Source organism: Triticum urartu, chromosome 5 (assembly GCF_003073215.2).
Source record: "Triticum urartu cultivar G1812 chromosome 5, Tu2.1, whole genome shotgun sequence".
NCBI classification, from domain to species: domain Eukaryota; kingdom Viridiplantae; phylum Streptophyta; class Magnoliopsida; order Poales; family Poaceae; genus Triticum; species Triticum urartu.
In genome coordinates this window covers 177,668,938-177,682,239 of record NC_053026.1, presented here as the reverse complement: position 1 = coordinate 177,682,239, position 13,302 = coordinate 177,668,938, and the positions used below count along the sequence as shown (strand labels likewise).

At 44.4% G+C, this 13,302-nt stretch overlaps 1 long non-coding RNA gene across 7 annotated transcripts; it reads right to left on the bottom strand.

Annotated features, from left to right (window-relative positions):
* Positions 1-8,125: 8,125 nt before the first annotated feature.
* Positions 8,126-12,103, bottom strand: LOC125508308. Of its 7 annotated transcripts, none has more exons than XR_007283356.1 (6): positions 11,886-12,103; positions 11,284-11,498; positions 10,466-10,958; positions 10,058-10,232; positions 9,393-9,723; positions 8,126-8,607 (listed from the first exon to the last, which is right to left on the bottom strand). It is a non-coding gene; the product is annotated as an uncharacterized LOC125508308 (long non-coding RNA). The 7 variants fall into 7 exon arrangements; XR_007283358.1 differs by having other exon boundaries at positions 10,466-10,938; XR_007283354.1 differs by having other exon boundaries at positions 10,466-10,938; positions 11,448-11,498; positions 11,886-12,100.
* Positions 12,104-13,302: the final 1,199 nt, after the last annotated feature.

Below are 13,302 nucleotides of genomic sequence, written 5' to 3'. Positions count from 1 at the left end.
GCCCTGCGGTGACCCTGTCGCGGCTCCACGCCGGCGCGCCGCCCTGCCCCCTGCTCCTCGAGGCCGCCCTGGACACCGGCCTCGCCTCGTCGCACTCCTTGCGGGCGAGCGCCCGCCCAGGCGCACATTCCCCGGCGCCCGCTAGCGCCCAACCCCGATTGGCCCCCTGGCCCTATGACAGCCAGGGCCCACGCCCCCCCTTGAACGATTTAAAAAAAGGGAATTGGAAAATAATAATATATAAAATAAAAATAAAAATAATTAATTAAAGAAATAATTAACTTAATTAATTTTGCTTAACTAAACTAAACAACTAATTAATCTAATTAAACATTAGTTATCTAATTAGCTAATTAATTAGTATGACAGTGGGGCCCACACCCTAATTAATACTAATTAGGGTAATTAAATTGTTTAATTAAAATGTGTGTGTGACCAGTGGGACCTACTGGTCAGATTGACCAGTCAACCCTGTTGACTGCTGACGTCAGCATGACTTCATACTGATGTCATTAATCCATTTTCGAATTAATTTAAATAATTAATTAAATTCCAGAAATTAATAAAATCTTTAGAAAATCATATCTTTTAATCCATAACTCGGATCAAATTATTTTCAACATGAAAGTTGCTCAGAACGACGAGACGAATCCGGATACGCAGCCCGTTCATCCGCCACGCATCCCTAGCACAGCGAACACGCAACTTTCCCTCATCTGTCCGAAAACGCAAAACATCGGGGATATTTTCCCGGATGTTTTCCCCCCTTCATCGGTATCACCTCATACCACGTTAGGGCACCCCTAGCACCGCTACTTGCCATGTCATGCATCGTCATGCATTTGTTTGCATTATATTTATTGTTTCTTCCCCATCTTCTCTCGCTAGACATCGAGACCGACGCCGCTGCTACCCAGTATGACTACGGTGTTGACGACCCCTCCCTCTTGCCAGAGCAACCAGGCAAGCCCCCCCCCCTTTTGATCACCAGATATCGCCTACTCTTCTCTCTACTGCTTGCATTAGAGTAGTGTAGCATGTTACTGCTTTCCGTTAATCCTATTACGATGCATAGCTTGTCATTGTTGCTCCAGCTGTTGATACCTTACCTGCAATCCTAAATGCTTAGTATAGGATGCTAGTTTACCATCAGTGGCCCTACATTCTTGTCTGTCTTCCATGCTATACTATCGGGCCGTGATCACTTGGGAGGTGGTCACGGGTATATACTTATACATAATATATGATACTTGTGGTGATTAAAGTCGGGTCGACTCGTAGGAGTACCCGCGAGTGATTCCGATGTTGGGGGCTGAAGGGGCAGGTGGCTCCATCCCGGTAGAGGTGGGCATGAGTTCCCGAAGGCCCCCGACTGTTACTTTGTGGCGGAGCGACAGGGCAGGTTGAGACCACCTAGGAGAGAGGTGGGCCTGGCCCTGGTCGGCGTCCATGGTTATTTCAAAATAACACGCTTAACGAGATCTTGGTATTTGATCTGAGTCTGGCTACTGGCCTATACGCACTAACCATCTACGTGGGGACAGTTATGGGCACTCGACGTCGTGGTATCAGCCGAAGCCTTTATGACGTCAGCGACTGAGCGGCACGCGCCGGGTTGGACCGCGTAACGCAACTTCCTTTCTAATGGAGGTTGCTAGGTCTGCTCACCGGCCGCGTACGCAACGTGCAGGTGTGCAATGGGCGATGGGCTCAGACCCCTGCACCATAGGATTTAGACCGGCGTGCTGACCTCTCTGTTGTGCCTAGGTAGGGCTGTGACGTGTTGATCTTTCGAGGCCGGGCATGACCCAGGAAAGTGTGTCCGGCCAAATGGGATCGAGCGTGTTGGGTTATGTGGTGCACCCCTGCAGGGAAGTTAATCTATTCGAATAGTCGTGATCTTCGGTAACAGGACGACTTGGAGTTGTACCTTGACCTTATGACAACTAGAACCGGATACTTAATAAAACGCACCCTTCCAAGTGCCAGATACAACCGGTGGTCGCTCTCTCACAGGGCGACGAGGGAGGATCATGGGTTAGGATTATGCTACACGATGCTACCTGGTGAACTTACCATCTACTCTCTTCTACATGCTGCAAGATGGAGGTGGCCAGAAGCGTAGTCTTCGATAAGGACTAGCTATCCCCCTCTTATTCCGGCATTCTGCAGTTCAGTCCACATATGATACCCTCATTCCATTTGATACCAATGCACACATATGTAGTGTAGCTCCTTGCTTGCGAGTACTTTGGATGAGTACTCACGGTTGCTTTGCTCCCTCTTTTCCCTCTTTCTATACCCGATTGCTGCGACCAGACGATGGAGCCCAGGAGCCAGACGCCACTGTCGATGACGACTACTACTACTAGGGAGGTGCCTACTACTACGTGCAGCCCGCTAACGACGACCAAGAGTAGTTTAGGAGGATCCCAGGCAGGAGGCATGCGCCTCTTTCGATCTGTATCCCAGTTTGTGCTAGCCATCTTATGGCAACTTGTTTAACTTATGTCTGTACTCAGATATTGTTGCTTCCGCTGACTCATCTATGATCGAGCTCTTGTATTCGAGCCCTCGAGGCCCCTGGCTTGTAATATGATGCTTGTATGACTTATTTTATTTGTAGAGTTGTGTTGTGATATCTTCCCGTGAGTCCCTGATCTTGATCGTACATGGTTGCGTGTATGATTAGTGTACGATTGAATCGGGGGCGTCACACTATGTCAAAGGAACTAAATGAACAATCTAAATTTCAAGTAGGCTTACCTCATATTCTTCATCATCACTTTCCTATGGATCATACGGGTCGTACTGGGCCAGCTTCCTCTTTCTCCCCCCCCCCAACCATCATCCTCCTAAACATACAATTTTATCCATCACTAGTAAATACGGAAGCCAATTGAAAATTTAGATATGCACACATTACACATTGATCATAGGGCTAATATACTCCCAATATACTATGATCATTGTTTTGCATTTTCCATTGTCATGCACACAAATTGAACATAGCTAATATAACTACATATTGTGGACAAATTTATATACTAATGAATCAAGGGTTACTTTTGGTTTTGACACTCAAATTTATATTGTGATTCCTACGGTAGGATTGTGATTCTAAACATAAATAATTTCTTAATCAATGGATTCCATTTGGGCATATGACATTCAAAACCCCAATCTGAGTAGCATTGAAAAACAAATCTAATAGGGACCCAATCTAAGGCAACGAATCTGAGTAGTATTAAAAACCCCAATCTGTGAGCACTAAAAACAAATCTAATAAGCATGCATATGTTCACCACATCTAGCATTTTTGCAACAATTTTATCCAAATCTGAAAACAAATCTAAAACTCCAATCATTGCAGCACCTAAAATCATAGTTCACAACATCCAGCATTTTTGCAATGAATTTATCCAACAAACCCTAGTCCAAAAACCCCCGCCCCCAACCCATACAAAAAACCTCAGCCCATCCGTCAAACCAACTACTCCAACCATCTGAACTACCGTATGAATCACAATCTAACCAATGCAACTAGGGAGCAACTAACTCTACAAGCTAAGCAAGTGCAAATACCTGCTGCTCCACGGCAGGCGGCGCATCAGGAGCATCGGGATGGACTGCGCCGCTCGATGCCGTCACCTTTTGCACCGATGAGGCGGAGCCCGCCACATCCGCAACGGTTGCGAGTTTCCCCGCACCGCCATGGACGCTGCCGACATCCGCGGTCACCGCGCCCTGACCCTGCAGCTCCACCACATCTCCGGCCGCTGCGCCGACGTCGCCACGAGCACCGGGCATCTGACAGATGGAGGCGATGAAGGTGAGGAAGAGGATGCGGTGGGGGAGAGCGAGACGGTTCGGTGGAGGCATTGGAGGAGAGCGAGAGGGCGCCGGTGGAGGAGAGGAAGACGATGCGGCAGGGAGGAGATTTGGGGGAAAATGGTAGGGCGATGGAGGTGGTTGTCCCTCTTTATATGATGGGACATTTCGGGCATGTCCATGGACACGTGCTACCCCACGACCGCGGTCTTGCATGCGCCCATGTATACGCGGCCCCACTCGTCAGAGTTAACGGTCAAAGGCATTGACCCGACGACAACGTCCGTTATAACCTATTCTGAGGGTTTCGGCCAAGGGAGTGGGGAAAAGTGAGCAAAAGTTAACAGAGTATGGATGAATGAGTAGAGCTAAGGAACCAGGGCACAGAAATAAAAATCCCTTTTTGTTTTGCTCACATAAAAATGTATTTGGCAATGAAACTTTATAGACAAGCAGTATACATCCATAGGTTGAAGCCTAAAAAATATATTTTGAATTTTCCAAAACCAAGCTCCATGAAGCCCAGGAGCCCAACGCAATTCCCAAAACTTCATCCTGATATAAATCCTCTTTTTTTGCAGTGATCTTGGTATCTCTACTTCTATAAAAGACTCATTTGATGATGATGATGATGATGATGATGATGATGTGCCTTTCTTCCGTCATTTCTGACCATCAGATTTGCATCCAACGACTGTGAGATAAGTTTTAGCATTTTTGCAACAAGGCCCCACTTCTCTGCTCCAATTTGCAGAAAACCCCTTAGTACTAACCAACCATATCCCTTCCTCACCTCATCAAAGCAACCATGAGAAATATATTTTGAGTTATCGGTAACCACTTGTTTTGTGGTCTCTTCGGATGCAAAACAAGTGGTTAACGATATCTCTATAGGCGCACATGGAGCTTATGGACCTATAATCGGCGAGATTAGAGACAGAGCTGCGAGTTTCAACTACAAGTTCATGTTTGAAGAAAGAGCGGCAAATTATAAAGCTCGTAGTTTAGCTATATTTTCTCATTCTTTAAATCAGGGGAGACACTTGTGGTTGATCCAACCCACGATCCGTTTTGTATCCCGCTACATGCGGAAATTTGAGCAATAAAATCTAGCTTTATCCTAGAGAAAAACATAGTACTACTTGAGTGTTCTTCTTTCATGTTTGTGAACATGTATTATTCTATTGCAACGCGTTGCTAGTAAATTCAATAAAGGCATCTTCAATGGTTGTAAGATAGTTGTTGATAGAATTTGTCACATAGGATTTTTGATGATGTGTCATACAATAAATGAGGAAAGAGAGGAAGGTTGTATGTACATGAACCAACACCCATTACACAAGCTTCAATGTAGAATGAGAGAGCACCCCATTTATTATCTCACATCTTATTGGGCAAATTAGATACAATTCATTGAAGTTGTTGTATGTTAAGGCGTTGATTGATGATATAGTATATTTTACCAACAAACTAACATACAAATTATTGAAGATGCCTAACATGGTATTTCTTTAACATCGATACACATGGAATGGGAGTAGTAGTACCATTCAAACGGACGACAGGGAAGCATGCATACACTGCATGCCTAGGTTTTAACCCGAGTACGTACGAAATGTTCCATTTATCGCGATGGAAAAATAAGAAATGCTCGATAAAGGTGTCATCAGCGTCAGCGCGGCCGAGTGTCATTGGCTTGAACCGGAGGACAATCGCCATTAATGCCTTGGCCGCTCGGATGACAAGTGGACCGACACTGCTGACAAATGAGTACAGCTCCTCGCGAGGCGTGCCGGCCGTAATTCATTCCGAGAAGAAAGAAAGAAATCGTGCCACCCGTAGAAGGTGGACGGAGAAATCGTGCAATCAAACGCGTTTGCAGGGGGAGGGTGACGAGTGAGGGCAACGTGAAGAGCGGCGAGTGCCTCGTGGTACGCGCCACAGTGCGAAAGACGAGACGCATGCTGCAGGGCTGCATGGCCATGTGTTATCCAGTCCGGCAGTCTTGTCTTGCTCTGATAGGCCGGGAAGCTCTGATAAGAGAGGTTGACGGCGTCACTGCTGGATGGGTCCCAGCGCCGACCATGCTGGCCCAGTAGCTCCTCCCGTGCCGGCCGGAGGCGCGGGCCACCACCTGCCGCGCTTCTCGAGGACGACTCCGCCCATCTCCATGTCTGCGCGTCCGTCGCCCGCAATCCGGAGCATGCCGAAATCACTGGCCGACTCGCGCACCATGCAAAGCTACAGACTAGACTCGCATCAATCTGGTTCTCAATGCGTAAGGCTGGTCATAGTGCAGAGTAATTTAGACTAGTGTTATACATATGATATTAATTTAAATTACTACTTTTACAGTGCAAAGTACTTCCTTCATTTCAAAATATAGTGTGCCCGCGCTTTTCGAGGTTCAACTTTGACCATAAATTTAACCAACAAAACTAACTGCGGCGGAAGAAAAAATTATATAATTGAAAACTTCTTTCGAATGCGAATTCACTGATATAATTTTTGCTCCCGCCGCAATTGGTCTTGTTAGTTAAATTTACGATCAAAATTAAAACACATGAATAGAGAAAGCACTACATTGTGAAATGGAGGGAGTAACATACTCCCTCTTCGTCCAGGTGTACTGGGCATCTTAGCGATTTTAGAATTTCCAAATGAGTAAGACGCGAAGGAATTAAATCAGCCTCGTATCACTCCCGTGCCTCGTTCGCTTCACCTTTATGCACAAGTTTTCAATCTTATGGGCAATAACTCTGGTTGCATGCGTTTCGTGCTGCATGTTGATTGGTAAGGCGAAGAAATTGCAATCAATTAGCTCTACTTACAAGATTTTTAATGCTAATTATATTTAATATTACGGCCAATCTCATCACACCTAGATCATGGTGCAGCTCCTTAGGCGCCCAATACACCTGGACGGAGGGAGTAGTAGTAGTGTCATAGAAGGTTTCATTTAATAGCTTATAGACTCATCTTGTCTTGAGAAACGCTATGTTACAGTAACATATTATGTTACCATCTCTCATTAACTATTTGCCACATAAGCAAAAATTTCTCGAAATGCGCTATGTTACTACCTAAGTTACTCCCACTATGACTAGCCTAAGTCGAGCGCATGCAGACTTCCGGCACCAGACGCATATGCGGGCTTCTCGCACTACACGCACAACTGAGCTTTGCTACATCCACGTAAAAAGTCTCAAGTACTCCCTCCATTCCACAATGTAGTGCTTCCTCTATCTACGTGCTTCAACTTTGACCGTAAATTTAACTATCAAGACCGATTGCGGCGGGAGCAAAAATTATATCAGTGAATTCGTATTCGAAAGAAGTTTTCAATTATATAAGTTTTTCTCCCGACGCAATTGGTCTCGTTGGTTAAATTTATGGTCAAAGTTGGACCTCGGGAAGCGTGGGCGCATTATATTTTGGAATGGAGGGAGTAATAGCCTATGTAGATGTAGCATTTTTGCGCACAATTGCAGGGTAGCGAAAGACTCGCGTCGATTGATTAAGGCCTGAAACCTATCTAAAACTAGTAGAACGCCCGTGCGTTGCCACGGGCTTTTGAAATATTTTTGTTGAGTTGTATAAACATAATGGATGTAAATTTTCACATATAGAGATAAGACAGTACGGGAATGTCGGTGCTTTGTCACATGCTACGAAAATATTTTGCTAAAATTATGTAAACACAACGCATGTCAAATTTTACATGCAAAGACAAGATAGCACGGGCATAATCAGGATATTTGTTGAAGTCCAATTCACTTGCAATGTAAAATTGATAAAAGAGATAAATTAACAATGTATACATATAGAGCGATGATCGAATTAAAATTCTATTACAAATTAATATCTATTGTTCCTTGTTGTTGTGTTTACGCAATTCTCACACAATATTAGAAAATGGTGCTTTTAGCTTCATTCACACGATATTTAAGCAAGTATAATAAAAACTTCTTCCTGAGCCTACATTGGTCAGCTACATTTTAATCTTACTTTATATCATAATAAATGTGCTGCTGTAATCATGGAGTAGTGCTTCTAGCATTGTTGAGAGTACTTAGAAGTGACCATAATCCATAGTACCTGTGTTGCTCCTGTTGCAAATCCCAACCCCAACCCGCGCTCATTCTCAACCCCCACTTTGATCACAAAGTCCACTGACTCGCACCGGCATGACGGTTAGCAAGGGACAAGGTGGGAAACCGCCTACAGATGTTATTCACTACATGCATATAGCAATTTTTTCTAAGTATATAATGCTACCCGAACATGCACTCAATAAAAAGATAATGCTAGTCATCTTATATAGATCATCAAAAATTTGCCTTCACCAAATTTGTACAAAAACAAAAGACAAAAACACCTTAACGTGAGATATGATTTTCTAATCCGGCGGTAGCGCCACTCCCTTGATAAATCACGAGCTTGTGCTCTAGATTTACATGCTTGATCATTCTCTTCCCCGTCGGCCTCTGCCTCCGCTCCCCAGCCTTGTTGCCCTCCTCCCCTGACCTCCTTGGCTTCAAGTAAGTCTCGTACAAAGTTTTGTCACTTTGTCTAGATTTTTGGCCCTAAATCATGGGCGTCCTCAGTACACGCACCTCTGAAAAATAGAGAGCATCCATATAAGCTTAAATGCTTGGCCAAGGTCGGCTTAAAAAACGGACTTCTTCCTTGGTTGTTGTAGAACTACATGGCCTGAGCTGCAGTTATTTTATATCTGCTATTTTGCATTGCCAGCGTTCATGTGTCACCTCCAACCTGCATCAGCAAAATATGTAGGCCTCAGTAGTATACTGGACAACTCCAAACCTCATGGAATTGCATAATTTCCATACACCTGCATCGGGCTTGCCTATCAACTACTCAGGTAAGAGTTGAAACCGAGCTCAACCGGTAAGCAAAAAAAATTAAAAATCAGTTCAGGAAAAATGTTGCGCCCTTCTCGAGTCTCGACAGTATGCAAGAATCATGCCTAAACACTATGTGCAGACATGATGAGAGATGCCACCACATGTCACGGTTGTAAACCAGAAAACAGCTAGCCATTCCTATTATACAGATTTGCAAGTCTTAGGATGTGGTAAAATTCTAGGTAAGCAGGTTAGCACTGCCGTACTTGTCATTTGGATCAATACGGCTGTTATACATCTCTGACCTCCTCAGTCCATCAGTAAAAGAGCAAATCATGTAAGGCTTGATTCATATAAGTGTGCATGTGCAATGCACTTCTTGTCAGGAACAAAAAATTTGAATACACAAAGCTAATGTAGAGAAACCTGCAGAGAAAACCAGTACCAGGACATAGTAAAAGTAAACTCTGGAGGAAAATAAACGTGCATTGACCATATATGACTATAAACGACACAACTAAGAAAGCAGTTCCATGCTTTCATGTGACGAACTTCAATAATGCTTAGTAGTTTGTACAATATAATATAAGCAAATATGAAAATGAAATATGGTAAAATCACCCATCCATGGCAGTTTAAGCAAATTATGTAAGTTAACAAGGCAGAAGCAGAAACAGAGTTTTAGCATGTTACCTTTCAAATGACTGTAAGATATCTAACATCAAGGAGTGATCCCGAAAGTCATACTCATAGCAGCCAGAGAGGACATTAGCGACCTTCGTAGGTAAATTGTACAGGAACATCGGTTTCTATTTCTTCAGGACAACTGACTGATAAATCTCATCTGGTGATTTGGCACACCAAGTCTGAACGCCACTGAACATCTCAAGAATGCTCCAAGCGAAACCCCAATGAGTCAGTCTTGTAACTAATTGGGCCTCTGATGTTTGGTCGCCAATATATTTTATGCTTTCAGTAATCACTCTTGTTGTTAGATATTTGTGATGTGAGCAAAACCAATGTACTACATATATAAATTGAATTAATACAGTTTATTTTACAAAAGCACACAATACAGTAATTTAGGATATAGATCAGAGGTTTCTATAGAATCTAAGCATTTAAAAGGAACATATTTTCACTCATGCTGCCATAACAATTTGGCAATGAGAATCTTGTAAGAACTACATTTTCAGCGATACAATCAAGAAATTATCAATTCCTAAGACCCTAGCTAGAATCCAATAATGATTTATAACAAGGAGGGTCTAGCAAGAGCAAGATGGACACCATCAATGAAATTTCGTCAAGCCTGTGATGCACAGCAACCAACAATGGTGGAGGAAAGTGAGTTGTACCTGAATAGTGCCGACCGAAGCGACTCAGTCTGAGATTTCGTAGCCACAACCATGGCAAGCATGCACGGCCTCACCATGAGCGAGAGAGGGCACCAAAGCCATTCTGGCTCAAATAGGATGAAGGTGTTAGTGCTAGGAGAAGCATATGCCCCCTGGCCGTTGCGTAGACAGCTCTCTACATGCAAATACAATACAAAAAATTGTTGGAATTGTCAGCTGAATAGCAAATTCAGTTAGAATTTCATGTGAACATAAAACCTCAATTTAATGAGATCAATAAATCTTATTTTTACAAAAATAATAAACACAAGCACTAGAACAATACTTGTACCTAAATAAAGTTTACAGATGCACATGAATAGATCCACACGAACAGAGCCAAACAAAGGGTCGAGTTAGTAACCTCACCATGATCCCGAGATAATTGCTATCCATATGGAGGCGACTCCATCATTGCTATGGAGTAGAACTACGGAACCACAGAACAACATCTCTCCTCATGGAAACCGGGGTGAGAAGAACACGTAGAGGAGCATCATGTCAGGTCACATAAGGCGCGATGTCAGGCACGCCGGCAACCAGCAATGCCATGGAGAAGAAACATAGCAGAACCAGCTGAGCGAGGATGTAGTGGATCAATGGGAAGGTCAACACAACAGCTTGGACCAATTGAATTGATGGCCATTAGATGGGTCGGTGAAAGAGAATTGGGTGGCGCTTAGCCAGGGTCTTTCTTTGCAATGTTCTTCTTCTTCGGGATTGCACTCCGTTGCCACACTTCCCTGTGGTCTTCTCCATCCCGCCAGACACCCCCTGCTTCTTCTCACGCCGTCCCGCGGTCTCGTGTCACTCGATGGCCTCGCTGCTTGGTAGCTACTTCACTGTAACAATGGGAACCAATCTTGTTTCAAGACAAGATTCTGTCAGTGAAAACTACAAAACGCATGAATCATCATGAAAACGAATAGCAGTACATCATAACCAAGTGAAGAAATAAATAAGAAGTGAAAGGAACTTGCAGAAATCAATTTCATATGCGAGGATAATCTGCAAAATATGTTTGTCAAGACAAATCTAAAAACCAAACTGCTTGTGTGACTTTAATATGAATTAAATTGCTGAACCAAATATGTTTGTCAAGACAAATCTGAAAACCAAACTGCTTGTGTGACCTTAATACGAATCAAATTGCTGAACCTCGGTATAGTGGAAAAGATATTACTAACCTATAGAGTAAGACTTCCAATCCTACTGTTTGCTAGCAGCATAATAATGTGACTCCCAGCATACACCAACAATGCGAAAAAATTAGAGCTGGAAGGCATGAATTCCTAATACAAAGAACACGATGATGAAAAACTAATTCAAGCTGAACAGAATCAAATCCTACAGCTCATCCATCTTATGAGGAAAGGATTCCTGCTTCCAAAATGAAGATACCCTGCAAATAACATGGAAAATACAAGTGAGTTTGTACAACAAAGCTGATCCTATTGGAAAGTGCCTACTAATTCAGGATGAGCGGGTAAGAAAGCATCAGACTAATATGGTGCAGATTTTGATTGGCTATGGCACATGTAACTTTGAAATTGCCGTGAAGAAGCTAATATTCAAGGCACAAAATGAGATCTGAGATACAGTATAAATTGACAAGTAGATCTCAGTTTATCATCTGCTTTGAAATTAATTGGAATATAAAGAACTCTGCCACAAGGAAACGCACCCATAGCAGATCAGTCTGAATACAGGTAGCAACAAATCGAATTTGCATCACAACCTTTTCAGTTTCTGAACGGATAGAAGGGAGGAAAGAGCCGGGAAGTCTTACCAAGCAGGATTGGTGTCCGAGACGAAGTCATACTCGAGGGACAGGTAGTTGAGGTATCCGTCCATGTCGCCCACCACGCCGTCCTTCCGAAAGAACTCTGCCCCGCCGATCTTGCCCCCCTTCTCTCCCATGCCACGCGCCAGGGGCGGCGGCGGTCGGGGCGTAGGTTTAATTTCGTAGGTTAACCCTCGTAAAATTTTTTAGGACGATTTTCTGTCAATGAACCGTAGTGTTTCACAACTGACATCATACGAGCATACCGATTTTTATTTCGTGGTTCAAGGGCGGAGGGGGAATCGAAGGGATGCGGGAGGTGGGATCGAGGACGAAAAAAACCGTATCTGATGGGACGAAAATTGACCGGCGGTGACTACCAACTGCTCCATTAGGAGTAGAGATATCATAGATATGTCTTTTTTTTGTAGTGCTATTCAATCTATTTAAGCAAGCAGGCCGCGCCGACCAAACCCTTCCTCCAGTCTTCTGTCCTCTGCGCACACCGTCACTCACCAAGAAGTCCAAGTTCGCCAGGAACGTCTTGTTCTCGATGCAAGATGGTGCGGAGAAAGGTTATCGCCTCCTTATTCATGCTTATGTCTTGAGAGATTTGAAAAGAGCGCAATGCAAGGGTCTTTCGCAACACTGCCGCTACAACGATGATGGTCGTCGCGAAGATCAAAGAGGAGGCACATCTTTGGGCTATGGCAAGTGCCATCCACTTGAGTATTGTAATGCCGCGAAAGTAGTTCTTTGTTCCACGCTTTGCGGCTATTTGTCTAAAACCTTCTTCCTTAATTAATGAAAATGGCAAATATTTTGTCTTGATTAAAAAAAATGGTGGATTCGGATGAGCTCCGGATCCTGGCATCATCGCACACAGTTTCCATGCCCGTCATCCTCGATCGCTCCGTTAGTGCAGGAGGTCGTGCTTTCCTCCGTCGACGATGAGCAGAAGTAGCCGTCGTCCTTCCTTGACGAGGCGGCGCAGACCAGCACGGAGTTCCAGCGGATGATGGAGCTCACAATTTCGAGAGGTTGGGCCATGATTGTTGCTCGGCGGTACCCTAGCCGCCCTGCTGCCGCGTCACGGGTAGTCACGCTCACCCTCCGTGCAAACCGCGACATCGACATTCAAATTGGACGTTGTGTCAAGAAGGATCCCCGTCTCCACCACACAACCACAGTCACCAAATAGGAAGCCACATAAAAGATGAGGTGAAGGAGGAACCGCCCGCTGAATAAGGAGGAGGAGCCTGGCAATGCCGTAGCCAACACAGGCGGGTGCATCCTCCACTACCTCGGATGCGATGAATACTCATCATCCTCACACACGTACATTACGGCGGCCAATAGGGTTGATACCGACTAGGCGCATCGGGACGCCGAAACGCGACTTGTGGGGCGGCGTTCGCCATGT